This window comes from Macaca nemestrina, chromosome 7, assembly GCF_043159975.1.
Source record: "Macaca nemestrina isolate mMacNem1 chromosome 7, mMacNem.hap1, whole genome shotgun sequence".
Lineage (NCBI taxonomy): Eukaryota > Metazoa > Chordata > Mammalia > Primates > Cercopithecidae > Macaca > Macaca nemestrina.
Genome location: NC_092131.1, coordinates 99065930 through 99093220, shown reverse-complemented (window position 1 = coordinate 99093220; position 27291 = coordinate 99065930). Strand labels below are relative to the sequence as shown.

General features: G+C 43.1%; 2 long non-coding RNA genes across 2 annotated transcripts in view; both read right to left on the bottom strand.

Annotated features, from left to right (window-relative positions):
• Nucleotides 1-1054: 1054 nt before the first annotated feature.
• Nucleotides 1055-27291, bottom strand: part of LOC105479347 (uncharacterized) — a 29488-nt gene continuing 3251 nt past the window's right edge. Inside the window, exons 2-4 of the long non-coding RNA XR_011626116.1 lie at nucleotides 9002-9058; nucleotides 3437-3548; nucleotides 1055-3075 (exon numbers count right to left, since the gene is read on the bottom strand). This is a non-coding gene — a long non-coding RNA (uncharacterized lncRNA). The remainder of the gene's footprint in view (nucleotides 3076-3436; nucleotides 3549-9001; nucleotides 9059-27291) is intronic.
• Nucleotides 14485-25816, bottom strand: LOC105479346 (uncharacterized). The gene is made up of 5 exons (XR_011626115.1): nucleotides 24426-25816; nucleotides 22279-22629; nucleotides 20435-20877; nucleotides 18909-18943; nucleotides 14485-14912 (listed from the first exon to the last, which is right to left on the bottom strand). It is a non-coding gene; the product is annotated as an uncharacterized lncRNA (long non-coding RNA).

The following is a 27291-nucleotide window of genomic DNA, read 5'->3' as shown; positions in this document are numbered from 1 at the left end:
CCAAGAGACATAACCTGGCAAGGGCTGTTCCTACTACCCGGCTTTTCTCCAGCTATTTAAGGTTGATGCTTTTTATCCCTTTGTTTGCTTTTAATCTGCCCTTTTCTGTGGAAATCCAAGGAGGCCTTTCATGTAACTACACATTGTCATCAGGAGTGTATTGCCAGGGCAGGGCTCAGTTTCAGCTCAGCTCCCAAGTAATCATTCACTTTTCATTTGTTTTCAGTGGCAATGTAGTTTAACCCCCTCCTCTGCTGAGTTTCCACAAGCTCTTTCAAAGAGAATCCCCGAAGATGGAGGGGCTGAGAGGTGCTTCCCTAGCCAACCAGGAAAGAAGGGAAGGCTGAAAGAGTAAGTCCATTCACAGGACTGCACTTTCAGCCCCGACGTTTCTTTCTAAAGAATGTCTGTTTAAATCACTGAGAAAATAAAATTCTATTCCCGTCAGAAACCTAAATCAATATCTGGTCCTGGGAGATGAAGAGAGTCGAATCCCATTCTCACCCAAACGTTGTCACTGGAACTGATGGGCCAGTGAGTTTGGGCTGCCTTGTTAAGATCACTTGGTGCTGCAGGAGGAAAGGGTGTATCTGGTTTCTCATCTTAATGACAAGCAGGCATGGCTGCTTTGAAATGTTCTGCTTGACTCCCCCAGCCTTCCAGTTTGACAACTGGTGCTCTTTTCAGATCTTTCTGACTTCCTGTCTTGTTGAAGAATGTCCCAGCTACATCATTCCCGGGGCTTTTCCATTCTTCCTTGCTTACAGTCAATGTTCATCTACTTTAGGGGCTGATGGTGCTAACATTGTTTGTTGCAATCCTAGAGAGATATTAGAATGAAGAAGTCCCGTTCCCAAAGGGGAGTTACTCACCTGCTCTGCTCCAAACTGAACACCCAACCTCTCAGTACAGATATGTTTCTGTTAAAGAAACTGATGGAATTCCTTAGCTCTGGCCTTCAAGGAGACAACAAAATAATTAATTGAAAATGATGAGTTCACCCTCTGGAATGAAAATGATAAACTACTTATTATACAGTCAGTTTAGGCTGTGTTGCATTCAGCAAACTATAAAGAAGACACAGGGAGATTCTGATACGAATTTCCAATTTCTCATCATTACAAAACGAGTGTGATCCTGCCTTCGTTACTATACCTGGAAGCTTGCCTGCCGTCTGATCCATCAGGATTTGGAAATTTATTTTCCTGCCTAGCTTCTGCTAGCTTACTCCCATTGTCCCCAACCACACTCTTGTTCCATTTCAGTCTATGCTGGGACACACAGCTTCTTTGTACCAAGCCCTTGCTTTCTTCTATTTGCAGAAAACTCTCAATCTCTGCTTATGCATTTGTTCAAAGTTCACTTTAAGTACAGAGTATTTATCAACTGTATTGCTCTGCAAAGTGCCCGCCGCCGGAGACTCATTATGGGGAATGGCTTCTCCTCCCTACTTTGCATGGCCCTGCAGCTTTCTGTCTGTGTCTCTCTCATGTGAGCGTTCTGTTTTCTTTGGCCAGCTGCCTCTGTTCTCAGCCTGCATCTTGATGATCGGTGGCATATTTCAAACTCCACTCCTTGAGGGTGGGGAAATAACTACCAGTTTGGGATTGACATTAAAAGAGCTCTTATATTGCATGGAAATGTGGTTACTATGTCGAAATCCTTTTGAGGGAAGCAGCACCCTGGCGATAGAAGTCTAACCCAGGCTTTGGGGATGAGGATGATGAGGGCTGCAGGGAAGTCTGGTTTCTTCTAGGGAATGGTTTTCAACTCTGGCTGCCCTTTGGAATCCCTTGGGTAGCATTTGCAAATTCAGACACCTCTGTCCCACCCTAGAGACTCTGATGAATTATCTGGGAGGAAGCCGGAATCAGGCTTGTTTCAAGTTCCCCAGGTGACACTGAAACCACTGGGCTAGAAGTGTGACATCAAATCAGAGTCCATAAGAAAAAACTGAGATTCACATTAAGGGGAGAGCAAGTGTCAAGCTCAAGTTCAAAGGATGAGCAATGGGATTAAAGTCCAGACTTAAAGCCAAGAGTCCAAAATGGGGCAGAAATGGAGCATGGTATAAAAGAAAAACAAATCAGACAAGAGCCACAAAAGTCCAGAATTCCCACTGCAAGGCCCATGCCCTGGTGGGCCCACAGCTCAGTCTCAAGACCAGAGGGGTTGGGGCCGCATGGCATAGTGCCTGAGGCAGGAACCACAGGGGTCTGTGACTTCCTGCTTGAGGATATTTCACACCTTTCTTCCTCCAGCAGGAGCTAAGAGTTCAATTACACCATACCAGAACTATGCTGATTATCACAACAAATACAATAATGTAAAATCATTCAGTGTTAGGGCTGAAGGAAATAATTCAGTCCAACCTCCTTCATTACATCGAAATCAGATCAGGATGTGTTTCTCCTCCCCCAGATCTTCACTATAAAGACTAAAAGACTCAAGTCAGGTATTCATAGAAGCAAGAAGAAGTGGCTTGAAATTTTAATAGGAACATTTCAATTATCATCAACTCTCTCATTGAAGGGTGGCGGGGAATGTGACATAATCTCTACATCAGCCTTTCTCAAACTTTAGTGAGCTTGGAAAGTGAGTGTGTTAGAATGCATGTTGCTTGGCCCACTCCAGAGAATCTGATTCAGTAGGTGTGGGGTGGGCCCCAGGAATCTGATTTTTAACAAGTAAGATGCCCTACAAGCCCAGGCATTCTTACATGGGTGGTTCCAAAGCCAAGGTTTTAGAAATGCTGGTTCTAAGTGATCTCATCATTTGTAAACCTTGGCTTGACTCCTGGATGGAAAAGCCATTTTCAGATTGGCAGTTATCAACCCTGGCTGCACATTAGAATCATTTGGAGAGCGTTTTTAAGAAATACTGATGCATGGGTGTCTTAGTCCATTTGCACTGCCACAACAAAGTGCTATTGGCTGGGGAGCTTACAAACAAAAGATATTTAATTCTCACAGTTCTGGAGGCTGGGAAGTCCAAGATCAAGGCACCAGCTGGCTCAGTGTCTGCTGAGGGCCCATTTCCTGGTTCATTGATGCCACCTTCTCACTGTTTTATCACCTGGTAGAAGGTAGCTCTTTGAGGCACCTTTTATAAGGACATTAACCCTATTCATGAGGGCTCCACCCTCATGACCTAATTGATTCCCAGTTGTCCCACCTCCTGATAACATCACATTAGTGATTAGGTTTCAACATATGAATTTTGGGGAGACACAAACATTCAGGCTATAGTACTGGACCTTAACCCAAGCCAACTGAATTAGAATCTCTTAGGGCTGAGGCCTTGTATCAGTTAGACATTGCTATAATAATACTGTGTGACAAATATCTCAAAACTCAGTGGCTTAAAACAATAAACATCTATTTCTCACTCATAGGTCTGTTGATGGCTAGAACACAACTGTTCTAGCCTGACTCACCTTGGTGACTGCTCCAGATTGTAGGTTGGATTCAAGTCAGCTTCATATATGTTTCACTCTCCTTGGACCAGTGGCCAACAAGGATATGTTCTTCTCGTAGTAGATCACTGGACTGCAAGAGGTAAGACAAACAGCACATTTAAAGCTTCTGCTCCTGTCATGTCCAGTAACATCCTACTGGCTGAAGCAAGTTTATGTGGCCAAGCCCAATATCAAGAGGATGGGGAAAAAAGAATACTCCACTCAATAGTCTAAACTATCACAGGCTCCACCCTAGACCAATTAAATAAAAATTCCTGGACAGGGTATAAGCAATGAGAAAGCCCCCTAAAATGTACAGCTACGATGGAAACTCATTCTTCTAAAGGGTGATTCAGGCCCCAGGCCCATAAATAAGCAGATATCCTATCTGAAGAAGTTACAGTGCTATATATTTGGAATAAAACATGAGAAGTAGCACTGTGGCAAAAGTATGACTAAATAAATGACACAGAAAATAAAGATCAAGCAAAGTACATTGTTTGTGCTTGTCAGCCCTTCAAATATTTGGACTCAGCCCTCATATTCTGCACTGCTGACCCCAGCTCCTTTTCTGATCTTTAAAGAAAGTTTCAGTTCCTCCAATCACAGTCCAGGCAGGATGTTTTCAATTCTTCTCTCCCTCTGGTCTCACTCTTCTCCAAATGCACTCTATATGTTTTGTTGTGCACCCCTTCAATAAGGGGTCCCTCGAGCACATTCCTGCTGTGTTCGTGCTGTGGCCTTAACTCGAGAGGAACAAACTCAGACAGGCTTTCCCTATGTCCTCAAGACCAAGTTCCTGTTCACACAGCCCAAGTGAAACCACTGTGAGGAGGCAGCACCTGCCCATCTGGCCCATCCAGCTCAGGAGCAGCCACCCTGGCTCCATGTCAAGGCCAATCTCTCAGCCTCTTGCCCTCCCAGATCTGCCTCTAACTTCCAGAGTGTCCCTGGACAAAGTCACTTCCTCCTCTTTTGGTCCTAATTTCTTCATCTGGAAGAAAAATGTCCACGGCTGGCCACATCCTTTCAGTTCCAACCTTGGTGAGCATGGGGCTGTGCAGGCATGAGGGTGGCCCTCAGAGAAACACTGTTACAGTCAGGGACCCAAGGAAGCCTAGAAACTTACCAGGGGTGTTTGCCAGCAGCATTCGCATTAAATGCTCAGACCTATGCAGCTTGAGAAAAATTGTTTTGTTGCTCCTACTAGAAAAATCCACTAATTGCATTCTCCCAATGACGGCGGTGGGTAAAGAAGAGCGTTAATACTGTCAGCTTTGTGGGACGGTCTAGGATGCAGTTTCCCAACTGCCGCAGCATCGGGAGAACTCGCAGGCCTCACTGTCTGTGGCGGCAGAGCCCTGCTTTTGCAGCAGCCTCTTATCACTCCCCACCTTCATCATCTCCCTGCACCTGAATACTTGGGAGTGGTTCGTGGGGATCATTCATCCATCTGCCCTTACCCTGACCAGCAGCCCTGGGTGGCCCAGCTTGGCCTCCCTTTCTGTACTCATCTCTCCTCTCTCTTCTGCTTTACCTATCACGTTGGCCTCCTGGACACCTCCGAAACACACCACATTCTTTCCCTCTCACTGGCCTTCACGCTGGCTGTTACCTCGGGCCTGGAACACTCTTACTGGGGTGACCAAGCATTCCAGTTTGCCTGAAACTGTCTTGATTTTAACATTGGAAGCACTGCTTTCTAGGAAATCCCTCAGTCTGGGCAAACAAGAGGGTTGGTCACCCTTCAGTGTTAAATGTTCACGTGGCTGGCTCTCATTTCCTTCAGGCTCTGCTCTATGATACTTCCTGAAAAAGGATACCCTGATCACCTTTATAAAATGCCCACCCCAGGGCCAGGCATGGTGGCTCACACCTGTAATCCCAACACTTTGGGAGGCCAAGGTGGGCGGATCACCTGAGGTCAGGAGTTTGAGACCAGCATGGCCAACATGGCTAAACCCTGTCTCTACTAAAAATACAAAACTTAGCCAGCCATGGTGGCGGGAACCTGTAATCCCAGCTACTCGGGAGGCTGAGGCCGGAGAATCGCTTGAACCTGGGAGGCAGAGGTTGCAGTGAGCGGAGATCATGCCATTGTACTCCAGCCTGGGTGACAGAATGAGACTCTGTTTCAGAAAATAAAATAAAATACCCACCCCAATTCCTTTCCACTTTTCATCACTTACTGAATGCTGAACTTGCATGAACTGTATTTGTTGTCTGTCTCCTCTGTATATCGAGATCAGGGACTTCATATTTTTCCCTATTTAGAGCAAAGACTGGTCTGTAGAAGGCATTCTATAAGTATCTTCTGTTGGACTGATTTTAGGCAAACCGAATTGGTGTCTTTTGCCCTGTTGCCACAGGGTGAAGTCCAGAGGCATTGGACTCAACATCATGCTCTCCTGGAACATTTTAGGAGGCCAGTTGGTTCTCAGGTTTCAAGATCTTGGACCTTTGCTCTTATCATTACCTGTTTAACAATAGCATAAGCTACCCAGAGATGCAGTGGCCAAGGCCTCAAACAGAATTGCATTTGCTCTTTATTTTTATTTTTATTTATTTATTTATTTGTTTGTTTGTTTGTTTGTTTTTGAGACAGAGTCTTGCCCTGTCACCCAGGCTGGAGTACAGTGGCACAATTTTGGCTCACTGCAACCTCCGCCTCCCAGGTTCAAGCGATTCTCCTGCCTCAGCCTCCCGAGTAGCTGGGATTACAGGCACGTGCCAACACGCCCGGCTAATTTTTTGTATTTTTAGTAGAGATGGGGTTTCACCATGTTAGCTAGGATAGTCTCAATCTCCTGACCTTGTGATCTGCCCACCTCGGCCTCCCAAAGTGCTGGGATTACAGGCTTGAGCCACTGCGCTCAAGCAGCATTTGCTCTTTAACCCTGCAACAAAGTTTCAAGGAGAAACATGAGACCCTCTAAACACAAATTTAAAGAGAACAGGTACAGTATGCCCAAGAACTAGAGAAGAGCTCAGTATTACACATCTGCTTTTTAATCATGAAACAGCAATGAAAACAGCAACTATGAAGCGCCCAGTTGATTTCTCATTTAATTCTCACATTTATGAAACTTAAATGATATTACTTCACTTTAGAATCTGGGGCACAGACAGGGTAAGTAAATCACATCCACTGCTAAGTGACTGTAGATATTTGAAGGTAAGTCTGACTCTGAAGCCCTTAGTCTTCCCTCGATACCAAATTTTCTCCTCATTTCACTAGCTGTGCTGGGAGGTAATTTTAAAATATAGTATGACTTTCCATAATAACTTGGAAAACAACATGTTGTCATGTTTTATGAAAAATTAGGATACAAACATGTATGTATGCTTTCCTAATATTTACATTTTAAATTTTACATAAGAAAAAGCATGAATTTAAACCAAAATGATATCCGGTTGCATTAAATGATCGATTTTTAAGTAACTTAAAAAATAATTTTCAAATGTCTGGTACTTCTAGATTTAAGAAAAATTATTACATTTGTTCAAAGGCAAGTTAGCAATACCTAGTTTGCCTGTGATGAGACAGGTGGAGAGCTTCCAAGATCTCGGATCTTTAACATCACTGGCTTCTTCAGTGGTAGGAGTTGGTGCAAAGAATGGAATCGGTCTTTCAAACAAAAAGGCAGAGAGCAGAGAAATGTTGATGGGATTGGGGTTGGATAGTGTCTTGGCCAGCACTGAAACTAAGATGGGGGGAGTGGTCACTGTCAAGGGCCAAAGACTCCTGTGGTTGGACTACCTTGAATTAGTGCCCATGGAGAGGCCCCCTGCAGTCAAGAACTTCAAACCAAGATTAGTCTCAGAGGAAGCTGGAGAACGAATTTGGTGCTCAGTCCCCTTTCACTTACAAGGGAAAAAGTAAGAAGCAATTTTCTTTTTTATAGCTGTTTTGGATCTAGTGTGTTCCCTGAGAAGCTCTTAATATGGCTTAGCCTTTAGATGTTTTGACAAGTGTATGATCAACCCAGAACAAGCCTTGTGTGCACTTTTAACCAAGTCTATTTTTCAAAAGCAGAAGTTGGTGAATAGTGAAAGAACAACTTCTCTGTAAGAGGAAATTCCTACTGTTTAGGACTTTTAAATCATTTCTTTGAAATAGAGTTGTATAGGACCCAGGATCGTGGTGTGATAGTGGACTTTTGGGAGTGATGGATTTATTGAGAAGGAGCTCCATCCTCTTTTTAATCCAAAGGAAGGAATTAAACCTTTCCTTTTGAGCAGCATCCTATGACAAGTTTAAACACCAAAAACAATCCCAAAAGGCGATGTAGAGTTTGCAGGGAAATTTACATGTGCTTCAGTATAAGTTGTGTTACCATTATTGTGTGATATTTTAATAGAACCGCATAATGGAATCATAGGCCATCCTGGAGAGGTGTCATGGTTCACTGGAATTAATGTGGGTGCTGCATTCAGATTGACATGGGTTGAAACCCAGTGTCTTCATCAGCTCAGCCTGCCATACAATGTTGTGTGGTATTCATAGAGCAGGTAGCTTAAATGACAGGAATCTATTTTGCACAGTTCTGGGGGCTGGAAGTTAGTGATCGGGGTGCCAGTACATTCAGATCCTGGTGAGGGCTCTCTTTCTGGCTTGCAGATTGCCACCTTCTTCAAGGTAGAAAGAGAAGAACCAAACTTTCTGATGTCTCTTCTTATAAAGGCACAAGGGCTCTACTTTATTGACCTCATCTAAACCCAATCACCACCCAAAGGGCCCATCTCCTAATATAATCACATTGAGGATTGGGGCTTCAACACAGGAATATGCAGGGGACACAAACGTCCAGTCCACAGCATCCAGCCTTGCCACTGATTAGCTGGGGCTTTGGGGAGGCCACATAAGCTTTCTGAGTCTCCATTGTGTCTAAAACTGGGAGACTTATTAGTTAACTGTCAAAGTTAAATGAGTGAAAGTACATGAAAACCAACATAGTTGATGTGGTTTGACTCTGTGTCCCCACTCAAATCTCATCTCAAATTGTAATCCTCATCATACCCACATGTCAAGGGAGGGACCTGGTGGGAGGTGATTGAATCATGGGGGCAGTTTTCCCCATACTGTTCTTGTGATAGTGAGTGAGTTCTCCTGCGATCCGATGGTTTCATAAGTGTTTGACAGTTCCTCCTTCACGTGCTCTGTATCACTTTCTGCCATGTAAGACGTGCCTATGTACCCTTTTCCCATGATTCTAAGTTTCCTGAGACTTCCCTAGCCATGCAGAACCGTAAGTCAATTAAACCTCTTTTCTCTATAAATTACCCAGTCTCTGGCAGTTCATTATAGCAGTGTGAGAGTAGACTAATACAGTAGTAGTACACATAGGAGGTGATTTAGAACTGTCCCAAATATGCTTTTGGCAGCAGAACACTTTTCTTCCTAGACAGAAGCCCAATCTAAATAGGAAGTAAGAGTAGAACTGTTCTGCAAAGGTAGCCCTTCCATTTGGATCTTACTTACCTCTGGAATCATACTCCAGGAGCCAGGACTTTAGAGAGCACCTTAATTTAAAAACCACCCACCTCGTGGGACTCCACTGCACATGCTGGGTGGTGCTCCAATTCTCGCTCCCAGGAGTCCTAAACATAAAACATACATCCAGTCACACACAAAGACATTGCCATATCTCAGGGAGGCCTGGGTTCCTCTAGCCACATCCATACCCTCAGAACAATTCCCTTTGCACCTGCACTGGCAACTTATCCCAATGCCCTGTATTCTCTCTTCATCAGCACCATGTGCACCTCTCCAAGTAAGAACTTAGAGTAATTCCTAAGTCCCCTTTCAACAGAACCTATATATAATCCCACCCTAAAAAAATCCGAAAGATTTCTTTCACACCTGAGGTTAAACATTTGGAAGAGTACAGTGTGTGTGTTGGGGCGGGCGTGTGTGATGCATGTGTGAGTGTGTGTACCTGCATGCACCATGGATCTCAGCTTAGACAAATTTAATAGACTTAGCAGTCTTATTTTCTCTTGAGGAGTTGTACAGTAGGTTAAAAGTACATGATTCATAGTTTTTGCATTCATTAGTATCATTTCTATGCTGCCAAATGCCTAATTCTGATGCATAGTTCCCACTAAACCTATAAGCAAAAGGATTTATTTTATCATTTCATTTTTATTCATTGCTTTTCCTTCCTTTTCAGTGTTTCCCTAGGACTATGCCATAAGCACAATTTCACTTGTGATTAGCCATGGGATTACAGTGGTGGAAATTGGGAATCTGGGTATAGGTCTCCGGGTGGATGGCACCTACCACCTGTGTGGAAAAGGCATGTTTCTAAGGACAGTGATGGCCTCAATCAAAATTTTTTAGCAAGGACAGAGGAAGCCTCACTTTCCAAAAAGTCACACCTGATCCCAGTGATTGAGTTCTGGCCCCAGGGTATTATGACCTTCTTAATATCTGTATTTTTGCTCAGTGGTTTGGACAAAATGCATTTCCCTTTAACCTGACTATTCTGAGATTCCTAAGTAGTCCCATCATGAATAGCCAGTTCACAGAAGCAGCACAGGAAAAGATGTGCACTCTCATGCATAACGAAATAATTTCTACCCAGCAGATGGCAGATCCACAAGTTTGATACTACATCATATTAGCAAGTGAGGACAAACATTTTGACAGAAGAGTATACTGGCATAGCTCTTTGGCAACTGCCACACCAAAACATAAAATGGACATGATCCCTGATTTAGCAATTCCCCTCCTAGGACTTTATCCCAAAGCTACCATAGCCCATGTCAGTGTTACTAAAGAAAAATCCCACAGCTGTGCACACTAGAGTCACTTGACATTGTAACCTCACATCTCACACAAGCACCCCACCCTGCTCAGCAATTGCATCACTCTTCTCAAGTCAAATGCCCTCCTCTCCTGGATGACCTTGCCATACTAGCCCTTCATTTCTTAAACTCTTAACTTCTGTCAACTGGAGACTCCTCTTCAGCCTTCATTGAGGAAAACATGCACATACAACTCATTTTCCCAATTGAAAAATGGTAAAGAATCTATCAGGGGAGAGGAAAGAAAGGACAGGATTTTATAACAGTCAGCCTCAGAGCTAAATGGGTTTAAATGCCACCTACCAGTATGAGACCTTGTGCAAGTCATAGAAACTGTCTAAAATCCCATTTCTTCATCTAGATATCCAAGATCCTGGTCATGACCATGAATGAAAGAGAGAATCAAGGATGACTCTTGGGTGTTTTGACCTAAGAAACTGCATAAATAGTGGCACCATTAACTGAGGTTTAGACTAGTGGTTCCCCAAGTGTGTCCCCCAGGGCAGCAGGATGAGAATTACCCAGCCCCGCCCCAGAACTACTGAGTCAGAAACTTGAGCGGACCCAGCAACCTGCTTTAGCATGCCTCCCATTTCTTCCATTTCCGATTCATGGTAATATTTGAAGAGCGGTGATTTAGACGATATATCAGAAGTGAAGCAATTTTAGGTATTTTAGGCAGGAAAGCATTTAAGGTAATAAGTGCTTTAAAACCCATAAAAGGAGTGGTAGGGGGAAAACACAGGTCATGGGAGGGTGCCTCTGCTAGCTTGGTTCACCTCCAGCTTTCAAAAAGGTAGGAAGTTGCAGGAAATTCAGAAAACTTCTTGCAATAATTTCAGCTTCGGAGGTAGATGATTCATAGAAAAAGGCTGGAGGCCACCCCCTCATTGCCTAAGGTCCAGGAGGAACAATTATTTGGCTTCTGCTTATTTTCCTCCCTCCAAATCTCACACAGATGCTGCTTACTGGTGGGATCTAAACTGGAAACCCATAGGCAGGGGTTCTGGGGAATATAATTGACAAATGCCCAGCCCCTGTGATCGGGGGCAGAGCACAAAAGGAAGAATGGTGTTGAGTTGCCAGCAGACCATCCAGCACAGACAGAAAATAAAAAACAAAAACGAGAGTTATGTTTGAGGTGAGGATGACACATTTTCATGGAAGTGTGAGGCAGGCAGTTGCGCACCTGAGACTGAGACTCAGGCGTGAGGTTGGAGAGGAAGGTCTCAATGTGAAAGTCTTCATCATACGGCATTGAAAGCTTTGAATTCCCAAGATAGCATTGTCAGAGAGAGCATGCAGCTACAGAAGGTATGAGGAGACTCAGAGATAGACAATGGACTCTTTGGCTGGCAAGACAAAGGCTACTGGTAAAACAAAGGAAGCCACTTTCAGAGGCGTGGTGGGGACGAAACTGTTTGGAAGCAATTGAGGGAGAATGAGCATAAAGGATGAGGAAGTAGAGACAGGGAATTGGCATCCCATTCAAGGACATTTACTATGAAAGGGGACAGAGGACTGCACCACTGCCAGGGTCTTGGCTGTTTACAGGAAGAAACTCAATCTCAGAGAGTTTCTATGACTTGACCAAGTTCTCAGACTAGTAGGGCATTGAAACCCATTTACCCTGAGGCTGACTGTCACCAAGTCCTGTGCTCTGTTTCCTCCCCCAGACGGACATTCCACAATTGTTCAAGTTCTTCTTTTCTCTGGATTTGTTTTCTGATACTTATTAGAAAAAAACTAAATTCCCGAGTTATACCGCAAAGCCTCTTTTCAGGAGGTGACTTTTCTCTTACTGGAAAAGAGATGTCATTAGGCAGAGGCAGGGGGAGGCCCCAGGCTGGTCTTTGTATCTTCAAAAGCAAACGCCTTCTGCTAATTTCCTTCCATAAGCACTTTCACAGAAAAAGAAGTTTCAACGTGATAACAGGGAGAAGGAAGATTGACACCCCTTCCCTTTGATTGCCCCAGGTTAATAAACCAGTGTTTGTGTAAAGGGATTGGCTCCAATGGCTCCATGAATCTAAGCCAGCCAAAAAAGATAACTCCAAAAATAATCACAACATGGGCAAGTGAGCACTACTCTGGGATGGGGTACCAAGCTGCCTGTCACTCACTGTCTTCCCTAAGGACATAAGATGTCACTACCTACCAGGGACCAGACCATAGATTGGCTATTAGATCTGAATCCTTCCTGCGTGACATGAGATGCACTTGATTTAATCAACCCAAGAGAGGCTGAAAGACAGCAGTGGTTTCTGCAGAGATGTTAGAATGATCTACTCATCAACTGGTTTGACTGAATTTACCATTTGTAACCTGATGCTTGGAATCCTGGTCACACGTGCTCCCACACACGCTAGAAATTACCACCAAATCAGTATTCTCACAAAGCAAATAATCAAACTAAGAAAGGGTGATCTGGGCCGGGCACAGTGGCTCACACCTACAATCCCAGCACTTTGAAAGGAGGCTGAGATGGGCAGATCTCTTGAGCTCAAAAGTTTGAGACCAGCCTAGGAAACATGGCGAAACCTTGCCTCTACAAAAAAAAAAAAAAATACAAAAATTAGTCGGGTCTAGTGGTGCACACCTGTAGTCACAGCTACTTGGCTACTTGGGAGGCTGAGGTGGGAGGATTGCCTGAGCCCAGGAGGAGTCTGCAGTGAGCTAAGATTGCACCACTATACACCAGTCTGGGTGACAGAGCAAGACTCTGTCTCAAAAAAAAGAGTGGAGGTGGGGGGTTATCTGATTTGAATTCCACCCCGAAATAAAATAATAAATTCTGTCTTATTTTCTTTCTTTACTAATTCAGTTAGAAAAGTAACACATGGACATTGTGGTGCAAAATGAGGAATTACATTTCAGCAGTGTGGTGAACATGATGATGCCCCACCCAGATTCCCATTCAAAAAAAGACTGGTTTTTCCAGTTGCTGGGGGTGCCGTGGGCTGATGGCTTCAGCTGTCAGATCTTTCAGCTCCGAGAGCTGCTCAGCAATGAGCATGACCTTCCCAGGGAAGCCTACATCCCATGACTCATCACAGATAGGCCTGGCTATTTCTGTCCAACAGGGGACAATTTGTTTGGGCCATGCATGCTCCAGAGCTCCCCGGGCTGGGCAAAGACTTTATCAAGCCTGCACTCAAGCTTTACTGCTTTCTTTGCCCAAACCTGCTGCCTCTCCCTTCCTCTCACTGGTGTTGGTACCCATAAAAATCCCATCTGCTTTCAGAGAATGCAACCTAGGATAATTGGTACTGGGGGTGGTTCAAGAAAGCAAGCTGGAGTTTCTGAGGAGGAGCCCTGGCTGCCAGCTGGCAATGAGGACCCCATCACTGGTGGTACGTGGAGCATGGACAGCCTCCGGCATGAGGTAGCAGTCCAGTTGTTAAAACTCTCAGCTTTGATGAGCTGGGATGGCACGACAATGGAAGACAATACATTTGATGGAGCAATTGACCATAAGTATGTACTGGAGTGGGACTACGGGATGGTAACTATAAGGATAATGACTTGAAAGGCTGTTGTTAAACACCACTGATATTCTAGAAAACGTTCCTGAAAAGCTACAATTGAAAGGCAAGTATGAAAGCCAGAGGACCTTCTTGGTATCTAACAAAGAGTCTTTCATCTCCTGCAGTGGGAGGACAGAGAAAGCTGAGGCCCAGGTTCAGGACTTCATAGTAAGAGCAGACAAACTCCAGAGAAGTTCAGTCCTCAACCAAGACAGCTCTGTTATGCCAAAGTCAGGGTCCTGGAAAGGGAAAAATGAGGCCCACATTTTTGGGATGAGAATACCTAGGCAGATGCCTCTGGAATTCTGAATTCCCAGATTCCTCTGAATTCTCCATGTCTGGAAAAAAAAAAAAAAAAAAGTCCTAACCCTCCCTACGAAGGTCTAAGGTTCAATGCAGAAGCTGCTTCCCCATTAGACAACATATTCCCCTTTCAGGATTTGCCCCTGCCTCCTCTCCTGGCCGTTAGGCCTGTAGCAGGGCTAAGTCACAACATAACCAGTCTGTGGACCTGATATAGGAGGAAGGGAGCTATATCCCGAACAGGCTGAAAGCTTTAGCCAGCAGGTGCTAGCAGGAGGCGGGGTGTTTAATCAGTGACCATGGGTGTTTAATCAACGGGGTGAGAACATGGCTCAGTCAGAGTATATTGATTTGGGAGCTCTCTCCCAATATATACCTTGTCAAGAAGTCTGGGAAATGATGCAAACTTGCTACTATGATGGACCCTAGAAACATGGAACAAGTGATAGTTCATGCGAAGTGAAGTTGAAATACCAGAATAGCCACGGCAGATGCTGCAGGAAGGGATTAAAAGGCTCTGCGAAGTAGGCATTCTGGAGTAAATATATCATGTACAGCCAGAAGATACAACAGATGTTCCAATGTTCAACAGACGTGCTAAGAAAGACTCAAAGGAGATACCATTTTCTAAGGCGAGGAGTTAGGGGCACTAGCATCACTAAGATGTTCAGAGGTGGCTCTCCCCTGTAAGAAAGGCTGATCTCCTTCCACTCAATGCTGCTTCTGCTCCCTCCTTTCCACAGGTGTTGATAGCTAATAAACATCTTGTAACCCATACTTCCTTCGTCTCAGTGTCTACCTCTAGAGAACCCAACCTGCGCCAAAGAAAAAGAAAAAAAAAATGAGAATTAAAGTCACCTCAAATCACAACCCCCCACTACCATCGTAAATATAGTGTGTCTTGAAGACATGATAGCTCTGTCATAAGAATATGAAATCAGCCAAATAAATTGTAAACTGTTAAGTCACCCTTCCGTTTATTCAATGACAATGTCAAAATCTCAATTTTTTTCATCAGAATAAAATATAAAAGCCTGCCAGTACCATATGTAAATGATCCATAGCCCCCATACATTTTAAGAATTCTACATTTACGTCTTCCAGACATAATGACATCCAATATTTTGTAGTATCCAGACCTCTTGACCTGGGTGTCAATTCTCTCTTACCATGTATCAAATTACCACCTACTTAGCAGCTTCAAACAACACGCACATTATCTCGTAGTGAGTGAGAAATCTGGCATTAATAAATTGGGTTATTTTCTTTACAGCCTCTTGTAAGGCTGCAATCAAAGTACTGCCCTGGGCTGAAGTCTTGTCTGAATGCTCAGTTAGGGAAGGATCCCTCTCCAAGCTCACTCAGTGATTATGAGCAGGATTCAGTTCCCCTCTGTGGGTTGTTGAACTGGAACCTCATTTTCAATGGCTGTTGGCTGCAAGCCACCCTCCTTTCCTTGCCATGAGGGCCTTTTCCATGTGGAAGCTGCTTCATCAAAGTGAGCAAGCCAAGAAGACAATAGAGGGAGTCTCAGAGCAATATGGAAGTCACCAAATCTGTAACCTTATCATGGAGTTGACATTTCCTCAATGTGGCAAAATTCTATTGGTTAGAAACAAATTATTCAAGGGAAAAAGATTACATAAAGCTGTGAATACCAGGAGGCAGATGTCATTGGGCACCATCTTAGAGGCTGCCCACCACATTAAATATGTGCATATTTATGTTTGCAAAGGTGGAATTGTGCTCTTTTATAATCTTCTTCAAATTTCTAAAATGCAAATGACTTTCTATATCCATAACAGTCATCTGTATATCATTGTTAGTGACTGCGTAGTATTCCATTGAATCACTGTCATGATTTATTCACCAAGTCCTACTACTGAGCATGAGATTTTTTTCCAGTTTTTATTTCTACAAGTGATGCTCTCATGCACATCCTTGTATCTAAACATTTCCACACTCATTTATATATTTTCTTGGGAAAGAATTCCTAGAGATGAGTGAAATTGTTGATTTGAAGACAACGCTCTTTTTAAAGACTTATTACTTTATGAAATGTTTTTAATTGATCTCCAAATAAAGAATTTGTTAGATTGGCAAGAGCCCTCCATTCCTCCCAGTGGTAAAGCATACTTCTGTTTCCAGGGCACGCCTACGTGCAGGAAAAGCCAGCCTCCTTCTGGTGGGTCTGTATATTCCATTCTTACTATCAATTCACCCTACATAATGGGAACCCCATATAACAAGGCTTCTATTATATCACCAAATTGTCCTCAAGAGAAGTTGTTCCAATTTACCATCCTGTGAACAGTGTATGGGATTTATCCGCATTTATTTTAGATCTGTTATATGAGAAGGTGCTGGTCCATCCTTTTTTTTTTTTTTTTTTTTTTTTTTTTGAGACAGAGTCTCGCTCTGTCGCCCAGCCCAGGCTGGAGTGCAGTGGCGCGATCTCGGCTCACTGCAAGCTCCACCTCCCGGGTTCACGCCATTCTCCTGCCTCAGCCTCCCGAGTAGCTGGGACTACAGGCGCCCACAACCGTGCCCGGCTAATTTTTTGTAATTTTTAGTAGAGACGGGGTTTCACCGTGGTCTCGATCTCCTGACCTTGTGATCCGCCCGCCTCGGCCTCCCAAAGTGCTGGGATTACAGGCGTGAGCCACCGCGCCCGGCCTGGTCCATCCTTAATGAAGCACATATGTGGGTTTTATGCTGATCCATTTCCAAGATGCCTCTGGAGCCAGGCAGAGATCACAAGTGTGAGGGGTCTTCAAAACATTCATGGAAAAAATGGAACTGAAAGATAAAAATAGAAGCCAGGTATAGTGGCATGCATCTGTATTCCCAGCTACTCAGGAGCCTGAAGCAGGAAGATTGCTTGAGCCCAGGAGTTTGAAACCAGCCTGGGCAACATAGCAAGACCCTGTCTCTAGAAAGAAGAAAGAATAAGAAGAGGAGAAGGAAGAAGAAGAAGGAGGAGGAGAAGGAGGAGGAGGAGGAGGAAGAAGAAGAAGAAGAAGAAGAAGAAGAAGAAGAAGAAGAAGAAGAAGAAGAAGAGGAGGAGGAGGAGGAGGAGGAGGAGGAGGAGGAGGAGGAGGAGGAGGAGGAGGAGAAGGAGATAATATACTTTATTTCTCAACATAATCTCCATGAAGGTCAAGACAATTTTGTAGGTGATAATACTAGCCATTTAGTCCATCTCTAAACAATGTAGGGTCCTTGGAATTTAACCTGTTAATGCAATATTTTCTATATTATTCACTAAAGAAAAATGGGTGCCCTTTACAGATTTTTTTTAGGATTAGGAAACAAAAAGAATTCAGAAGGAGCTAGATCAGCACTATAAAAGTGAATTCCTAATGATTTCCCATTGAAATTATCATAAAATTGCCCTTGTTTGATGAGGAGTGAGCAGGAGAATTTTTGTGGTGAAGAAAGACTCTCTGGTGAAACTTTCCCAGTGGTTTTTAGGCTAAAGCTGTGGCTAACTTTCTCAAAACACTCTCATATAAGCAGATGTTATCATTCTTTAGCTCTCCAAAGAGACAGCAAGCAAAATGACTTAAGCATCCCAAAAAACTGTTGCCAGGACCTTCACTCTTGGCTGATCCATGTTTGGCTTTAATGGGACCACTTCCTTCTCATGGTAGCCATTGCTTTGGTTGTGCTTTGTCTTCAAGATTATGCTGGTAAAGCCATGTTCCATCTCCTGCTACAATTCTTCAAAGAAATGCTTCCAGATCTTGATCCCACTTGTTTAAAATTTCCATTGAAAACTGTGCTCTGGTCTGCAGCTGATCTGGGTGCAATGATCTTGGCATCCATTGAGTAGAAAGTTAGCTCAACTTTAATTTTTCAGTCAGAATTGTGTAAGCTGAGCCAACTGAGATGTCTTTGGTGTTGGCTGTTAATCATTGGTCCACTTCAATTAGGACACGAACAAGATTGACTTTTTTCCTTAAAAATTGATGTGGATGATCTGCTGCTGCAGGCTTCATCTTCAAAACATGTTATTCATTTGTAAACTGATTTCTTTGGGGGCATCAGCTTCATAAAATCTTTGTAAAGCATCAGTTATTTTGCCATACTTCCATCCAATCTTCACTATAAATTTGATGCTTGCTCTTGCTTCAATTTTAGTAGAATTTATGTTGCTTTGAAAGGGGCTCTTTTCAAACTGAGGTCTTCTTTCTTAGCGCCTCAATCTAGATCTTGTTCAGATACGTTATAACAAGTTAGTGTGAGTTTATTTTTGTGCAACAAATTTTTGAAATCCATGCATAGTTTTTTTCATAATATGCATTTTTCATGAACATTTTGAAAACCTCTCATATGTGAGTCAGACTAGATATAAATCACCAAAAAGTGGGGACCCTGTCAAGAACTGGAATGTCTATGGCCCACTAAAGGCCTTCATACCCAAAAACATTTTTAAACACATTGCTGGGCCAACGAAATATTTTTGTGACTCAGATTACATGTGAGCTATGAATTTATAATCCATGACTTATTCTTAAGAAACAATTGGTAATTTTTAAAAAGTAGAATTGTTGCCTCTGATCATGAAGCAAAAGCATTTCCTAAGCAAAGCCAATTGGCTCATACAAGTGACCTTGTGTAGTAAAGCAGTCAGTCCTTACTACATAAAAAGTCATATAAAGTGGGCCATCAGGTACTCCAAGATGGACAAAGAACACAAAAATGAACAGACTTTCTCTTCTTGGGATGCAAAACCAGGTGTCATAAAAAGCATAACTGAATGAACAAATGATGACAGCTTCTTGCTACAGTGTTCACTTTCTCCTTACCTGCTATGGGAACAGAGCTCTCTCCTTTTGAGAACCTAGGAGTAATGGGAGATGCATTTATAAATACACCCACACTTTCTGTGAATCTCAGCAGCTTCAACTCCACATCCCTGGAGAACTGACTATAGGAATCCATTAAGTTAATGAGGGGTTAGGTGCAGCTATATCTGTGCAACATGTGACAAGCATCACCCCATAATTGAATAAGGGATCTTTTGCAAAAACTCTGAGGGAAAGTTACGGCTTCTATTTCTTAACTACCATAGTGCTGGGCACAATGCTGGGCACGTAAGGGGAAGATATTTAATAACTACCTGATGTTTGGTGCAGACTTCATGAATACAAATGCTGTGTTAATGTAACCCTCCTCCTCCTCCCCCAAGAGAGTGGATTTACTGTTTTATATACCTTCCTTTGGAGAGTAGATGGGGGGGCATTAAGAGAAAGACAGTTGGTCTAATTTTATACTATATAAGGATAATTGGGCAAAGTGGAGATAATTTATATTTTTTAACTTTTAAATGTAAACAGCTAAAAATGCACACCTACTCTGGTTGTGCCCAAATCAGGGATAGTGCAAAGTATCAATGTATTATTAATTTTCGCTGATCATGCAAGGTGTCAATCTGCTACTGATTTTCATTATTGATTATTGGAAGAACTGCTCAAATTTAATTTCTTCACCAAGGCTAGGAGCATTAATGAAAGGACCCATCTGCAGAGATTACCTGGATTTTCCAACCAATTTTTGATGATCCAGGTGCATCTCCCCTCAATTTGTTTGCCTTGAATACTGATTTCCACAGACAACATGCCCACTTTTCATCTCAGTTCCAATTACATGGTGATTGAAACTGGTTTCCAGGAGTTCGGGTTAGTCGATAAGCAAAAGGCAAGATTCTTGTCCTCCAGTCGGTTGTGACCTCTCCCAATTCCTATTCTCATTCTCTCACTTTCTCCTTTGACCCCTCCCTGCCCCAGGATTTACCTGGTACTGGCTCGGACCAAGTCCGCTATCTTTCCGGGGCCCCTCGTCTAGCACAGTGCCACCTTGTGGCCCCCCTCCGCTATTACAGCAGGACAACAACAGCAGGGGAAAACCTACCCAATCCGTGAAAATGAAGACAGCCAAGATTAACCATATAAAAGAAAGCAAATGATCGATATAGAGAAACAAAGAAAGAGAGAAAAAAAATTTTCCTTCTGTGGAACTTCCCATAGATTTAAAAGTTGCATGAAAACAGAGTAAGAAGTGATTCTGTTGAGACTATTTACAAACATCCAAACTATACTTCTATTCATATCTTTTCTCAAAATACCTTTTATATTGTATTGGTCAGGGCATGAGGAGGACTTTTGAGTGGTTAAACATTCCCTAAGGAAGCTCTCTCTTTACTGGCTTCTGAAAGCAAAACTATAAAATGTTTTTCTATTCTCTGGCAAATTATGATGAATCATCAATATTATTGATACTTAAGAGTATCCTTTCAAATGGCTGCAGCAAACCTCAGAACAACAATTCGTACCTCACACAAAGCATCTGATGTTCACAAAGGCTGGCTGGGTACTGTAATCCTGGGTCCTGGCTGGTATTTTGCCATGTAAAGAAGAAAAGAACAAAGTGGCAGTTATCTTTTTTTAAGCTATGCTTTGGAAATGACCCCAAAAATGCTTATTGGATGTGATTTTTAAATTTCTCTATTTTTAAAATGGGTGTTGCTTAGTGATTTCTGCCCTACCATTATTTGTGGTCAATTCCATTGTAGAGACTGAGAAAAAGAAGTTATTTTCCTGCCAGCTTCATCTTCCCCATTGATTTCCTCACCCAATGCATGTCCCTAATCGAGCTTGAAATGAATGCAGCTTGGCTTTTGTTTTCTTCCTTTGTTGGCACACCTCTGCCAGAGGCCAGCTGTGGTCTGAGCTGCGGGCACTCATCCTGCAGGGAGGAGTCTGTTCCTCCTAGAGGCTGGAAACCAGAGGGAAAGAAGGGAAGGAGAGGATGGGTTTCCTTTTGCTAGGCCTTGAGACACAAGTGAATATTATCTTTTGAAATGAGCTGCACTACAGAAAATAAGAACTTTATAACATACACAAGAGCCAGGAAGCTAGCAATTCAGTTGGAAAGGTAGAATGACAATGTTAGAAAATGTGGGAGGTCCTCATGCCAGATGAAGTCCCTTATACCTTAAAAACTGCAACATAAATGCAGTATTCTCAAACGTATCATTGCTGGCCCAAATGTGGATTATTCACACAGACCAAAAAAAGGGAAAGAGAAGGACTTCGGTTAAGAAAGTCCTCCAGGGTATCTGTCACCGATTCTGCATTCCTGAACTCTCCCCATACAGCCAAAAACTGATGAACTCGAGCCTGTGGGGCCCTCCAGTAAAATTGAGAGAGTTTGGTTGATCTTATGGGGATTTAGAGGGGTATGATAACCACCTCTGGAGCCTTTCCTCCTCTAAACCCCAGGACTTTTCCCTTGGGAAGAAAACTAGAAGCTCAAGCTGGCCTTCCTGATCTCCCTCCAGCCCATGCTCTGCTACACTGGGAAAGTCACATGCATTTCTCTGACTCAGTGTGTGAGTAACTTAGGGGGTTGCTGGGATGAGCCCAGTCTACCTCCCAGTGATGTCAGATAGCTTGAGGCCATGGCTTTTCCCAGGGCCACTTAGGGAAATTTACTGAACTGCTTTCAGACCGTAAGAGCAATGCATTGCCCTCTTGTCATCTCAGTGAATTTCCAGAAATCTCCAAAATGGACTGTATTTTCTCCATTGGATCAAGGATATAATGGAGGGTTCTGTTACTGCCCAAGGATTTGGAAGTGAATAAATCATAGCTATTACCATATTATAACTTGTTGACACAGAGGCAGATACACAGTTATGGATCCCTATATAGAATTGCCAAAATTATCTCCCTGTTAGTAAACATTTACTCTAAGCCTCAGTTATATCTGGGATTTCAATGTACCCTAAGGAATATTTGTAACACAAAAGTATGCAATTCTACTAGGCCATAAAGATAGTCTTTCCAAACAAATGTTAACACTAATAAATATTAAGTAGTTAGAATGCCCTCTTAGAGTTTGGAAGAGTTTGAGACCATTTGGATTTTACAAATCTCTAAGAAGCCGTCCAAGGAAACTTAAATTACTGTTGTCTTTTTTATCTCAATAAATTCTCTCCTAGCAAAGAAAAAAAGTTATTCCAAAATATGTAGTAGTCTCCACGCTGCTGCATTCAAGGTGAAGATAATTCTTCTCACAGAGAGCTGAGCAGTGCGGGATGACTGGAAGACCTCACCAAGGACTTTATTTGTTGAGATTTGGAAAGGAAAGGTCTCTTTATTATGATCCTCATACTTGTTTGCCCCTCCCCGGTGTTAATGTATCCTCTGTGCTGCTTCCTGCACAAAATCACCAGCACTGGTGTCTGAGCGATGGTGAGGTAGCCTGGGACACAGCCCCCTCTGCCTGTGTTTGCTGGTGAGACTGGGGCACCATGTGGATGTGAAGCCACTGTGCCTTTTCTTGGAATCACCCCCTCGCTCCAAAAGCTAGGGGTTTGCTGTGATTCTTAGCTATGAACAGAGATGTCCAGGTTGGGTGATGAGGAGGTCGTCACCAGGTGAAGAGGATGTAAGAAAGGAGCCCTGAAGCTTCTCCAAGGTTTTCGGCCCAGCCGGGGAATGCGTTGCAACCTGTTTTCCTCCCCTGAAAATTGCGATATGAGTATTAGGTAGATGCTTACAAAACATCAAAGAAAGGTTGAAAATTGTCTGCAAAACCAATTTTACTAAATATGTGTGCTTATGTTTGTTTATTGAGAAAGAATATTAAGCTCTGGCAAAAAAAAAACAAAACCTCAGTGCAGAGAAAACAGGCATAACAAATTTTAATAACTTTTTCCTGATTACAGAGTAATTTATGATCATTGTAGAAAATTTATAAAAGAGAAAAGTATGAAGAAAAATCAAGATCAATGCAAATTTTACTACCTCGAGATAATTGCTGTTTTATAAATAAATATATATTTGTCTTTCTATTTTTGCATTATCATAAATAATAAAGTTATCTATGAAATGAGCACTTACTTTATGCTAACATTCTACTAAGTGCTTTAGACACATTAACTTAGTTTATTCTTACTAAAATCTGTGAATTAAGTATTATTATTGTCCCCATTTAACATCAAGGAACTAAAACAGACCAGGATCACACAAATAGCGAAAGATAAAGATGAATTCTGAGCCCTGATAGGTGTGATCTCAAAATCAACTCTAAACCAGAACTACTCAAGTGTGGTCCAGGGACCAGTACTGATCCATGAACTGTACATTACTGGTCAATGCTGAGATAATTATAGGAATTGAGGACAAGCATTTAGACGCCTTTGTGGCAGCTTCACATTGTGATGCACATAATTGCTGACTCTTAGTGATGAAGGGTATGGGGGCATACAACTTGCATGGTTGGCGAGGGGCAACTAGTGTGAACTGAATACCAGTCAGGCAGTAGGATACTCGCTCTGAAATCAATTGGAGATTTAAGGAGAAAAAAATTCAGTCCTTTGCCACAAATAGTTTCCGAAGCATTGCTCTAAACCATTATATTGCCTCCCCGGAGTGAAAACAAAGAAATCAATGTAGCCGAGTAAGATGCTAAGAAATAGGAAGATGCAGCGTTATGAAGCTCAGCTCCAGAAACAGCTTTGTTGCTCACAAACTCGGTCATTAATGGTGAGTGACTTTTGGCAAGTCCTTGCTCCACCCAAGCATAAGACAGGGCCGTGAGGACTTGCCTGTAGAGCTGAAGATGGGAGAGAAAAATCCTATGATGGGCTTTTCCATTCTTACTGTGGCAGATGCTACTGGCTGTCCCAAACCCTGCACCCCCGCCCGCCCCCTTCCCTCCCTTCTTCCAAAACTGAGTCTCAGCTGAGCACACAGAAGCTCAGAATAAGGATTTGTTCCCTGTGTCCCTTGCAGCTAGGGGGGACACAGGACAGGGTCCTGACAGAGGGGTGTAAATGGGAGCATCCGCTGGAGGTGTCAGGAACTTTCCTGTTTCTTCCTTTTTATCTCTGCTTCTATTCTATTGCTTGGAACCTGGATTTGATGGGCCAGGAGGAAAGAGTCTCATCTTGGAGATGGTGGAAAGGAAGCTGAAAGGATCAGAAGCCCTGGGGACTTTGCAGACTAACCACAGCAAAACCAGTGTTGGCTGCCTGCTGGACGACTGGCACATGAAGAAGAAATAAACTTCTGTTTCAAATAAGTCACTGGCATTTGGGGTTTATTGTCCCTTGCAGCCAAATCCAATCCAAACTAGTATACTCATGCAGCCAAACTGGTCTCTTGATCACCCTCCCGCTCCCAGTTTTCCCTAGTCTGCTCTGTCAAATCTGATCTGAGGACTGGGAAGAGAGGACGTATAACCACACAGACTGCATTTGAGGCAGGGGAGAAGTGGAAGAGGATTCCCAGAGGAACATTTTACAAGAAACTGACTTGGCACCAAGAGTCTCCTTCCTCTGTCCAGTGTTTGGTGCCAACATCCCAGCAGGTCGACATCCTGATGAATGCTGCCATGCCTTTGGGGACTATCCCGCTTGGAGTTTACTTTAGCAACAGTATTTCACCCGGCATGCTCACAAAGGTATTGTGACTGCGGTGACCTCCTGTTGCCACTGGTCCCTAGTTTTGTCCTGGAGGTGGCTCGTGCTGGCTGTTCAATACAGTCATTATTAAAAATGGAAATATATCAACTTGAAGTTCAATAAATCATATCAAAAACAAAGGCAATAAATACTCAGAACTCATCACTTCCTAATTTCATTTTCCACCCTTGACCATGATCTATGTTATTGAAGTTATCTTGTTTCTTGTATGAATATGGTAGGAATACTGTGTCATGCTGGGCGGTTCACATCTTTTCCTAACTCTGCCTTCAGTGACGTGACGATGATGGTTTGAAATTGACCATTATGGGAACAGGTATTGACTGGGGTTCTTTCCTCCTAGATAATGTGGGGCCAGAGAGGAATAAAAGTCCCCATCCCTTCGCAGTTTCCAATCTCATTGAAGTATCACAAACATGAAATAAAATATTATGTATGAAGGAGAACTAGAACTGAACTCAGCTAGGAGGCAGGAGAGCTAGAATCTGTTCTCAGCTCTGAAACAAGTGGTGGGACTATGGGCAAGTCTCTTGGTCTCTCAGTCACAGCATTCTTCATCTGGAAAATACCACTGGACTCCAAGCTCTACCAGGGGAGGAGCTGCGTCTACCCCATTTGCTGCCACATCCCAGCCCTCCAGCATAATTCCAGACATGTAAGAGGCAACGAAGCAATGCTTGTCAAGTGAATGAATGAGTGGGAAAGCACCATCTCCACCAACCCTTCCAGCTCTGAGAATGCAGAGGTTCGTGATCCAAACTAAGGTTAACAGAAGTAGCACAAGACTGAGAGCCAGGGATGGACAACACGGGCCAGTTTCCTCAGATGCCTACAAGGAAGGGGCCATGCTGGACTCTGGGCAAAGGTGGGCAAGCCAAGAAGTTGGGCAAGCCAGGAAGTCTGACTCGAGATCACAGTGATCATTCCTCGAAGCCCTGGTGACAATCGTGAGTCGACATTCCTTTTTGTTCTTCTCTGCCGTCTGGTACCTGACTTCATGCTTTGGTTCAATACTGCCTTGAATCCCAACTGAAGAGTTTGTTAAAATCCCAGAAAAAAAAAAAAAATTTGAACCATCCCCCTGCCTGTTACCACTTCTAGCTCACTGTGGAGCTCATTCTCACACCCCTCCCAAGATCGCTTGCTGATAATCTTGGAAATATTTACAGCAATTGCCTGAGTACATTTCTTTTCTTTCCTTGGCTAAACTATAATTTTGCTATTTTAAAAAAGTTACAAATGGAATGCAAATGTGCCCGTTAACTTTTCAATATTCTTACCACTCTGAGTCTGATTTTAAAGGGGAAAATGTTGCATTTGTGAGAATACTCAAATTTAATGTAAATTTCTCAAGATAAGGCAAGTTCTCTCATTTATTAGCAGTGCAGAAACACAATAGTCAATGAATCTATCCCGACTATGATATTCTACCTGTTGACATCACCCTCCCATCCTACCCAGCCCCAACACACACACAGTTCCTCCTTCAGAGATGATGAGAAAGCAAGACCATTACCACTTTGTAGTTATTTCACATTCTAAATTGCTCTTGGAGCGAGTTCAAAGGTGTTAGGTCAGAATTTTGAATGAGATTGTTGTTATTTATTCTTAAAGTTTTTTTTAATCTGAATTGATTGAAAGAACTAGTTTTTTTCCATGTGGAAAGATGAAAACAGAGATTTATGATTATAGTCTCACAAATGATGAAGGGTGTGCAGTGAGTGAAGACAGATTTGTTCCCAGAATCCTGACATACCAGAACTAAGGGCACACAGTCAGAATTAAAGAAGATGCCTGTTTACGAATCTATTTAGAATTGCCCCAAGTGCAGAAGAGGATATTGGCCATCCCACAGTCCCACATGTTGCAGGGGTCAGGGTAGGAATTCAGCTTCTTTGAGTCTCAGTTTCCTCAAATGTAAAAGGGAGATAATGATATCTATATGAAAGGATTGCCAGGATTAAATAAGAGAAATAGCCCAGGTCAGTGCCTTGAACTTGTGTGCGCTCACAAATGTTAGCTCCACTCCCCCTTATTCCCTCCCCCATCTGACTTGCCCCCATTTCCAGCCAGTCACTTGGACAAGTTATTATCAATACTGACCTTACCACTCCCAAGAAGTGGCTCAGGTGAAAACTCTGCATAGCTGGGGTGGAGAGGGGGAGTTTTGCCCTATGTGTAAATGGTAGATACAGTTTTAGAGTTTCCACGAATTCAGGCTTCGGGCGGTTCCCCATTCTCAAGATTGCAGCTAGAAGGACAAACATGCCCTCAGCCAGTGTCAGACACAAGGAAGGGGTGTCCACGTGTGACCCTGTTGGGCTCCTTTGAGCTTCTGAAAAGCCTCTTGGCCCTCTGTCCCTCATTACTACAAATGGCCCAGGGCCTTACCAGTTGCCTGAATAGCTTATATACTCAATCAATTTGAGTTAAAATGTTAATGGGTGGTAATGGCTTTTAATTTGCCACCACTCCCTCATTTTAACCCAAACATTCAATGACTTAGTCTACAGAAGTGATGACTATGGGACCTTCTGGCTTCTTGGAAAATCCAAGGCAGGAAAAGAGACTTACTTAAACAGAGGGGCAGGCAGGAGGGGAGGGGTCAGGGTGGCCAAGCCAAGCATGTGCCCATGTGGCAGTTCACATCACCAGTCTGACATTCTCTGCCAATCTCATCAGTCTTCCTCTTTCCA